The sequence below is a fragment of the Odontomachus brunneus genome, unplaced genomic scaffold (genome assembly GCF_010583005.1).
Source record: "Odontomachus brunneus isolate Ranch 3 - 2012 unplaced genomic scaffold, Obru_v1 Obru_scaffold_253, whole genome shotgun sequence".
Classification (NCBI taxonomy): Eukaryota; Metazoa; Arthropoda; class Insecta; order Hymenoptera; family Formicidae; genus Odontomachus; species Odontomachus brunneus.
The window spans coordinates 398051-398401 of record NW_022639703.1 but is presented as its reverse complement, the minus strand read 5'-3'; positions in this window follow the sequence as shown (position 1 = coordinate 398401).

The window sequence follows — 351 nt, the reverse complement described above, 5'->3', positions numbered from 1 at the left end:
CTCTCGAGATGTGCTATAAGAATATGCAATGAAAAATGGGGTGTTCCATTTAAAAAAATTAATGTGACCTTGACCTGACCTTCGCTACGCAACCCAAGGTCAAACTGATGTGATCAGTAAATACATCTTTTTAAACGCCACAACTTTTGTCTGAAACATTTTTTTGTAAAACTTATATTTTTCCTGATATTCGGGCGTCCCGGTACTTTCCGAACACCCTGTATATTAGGTGGTAAACTTAGTTCCTACAGCTTACAGTTAGATGACGTTAGTTGTAGGTGTAATTTATTTTGACATCTGAAACTGGCTGCATTTTAGAGGTTAGACATTTGTCAATAAAATTCAGTGCGA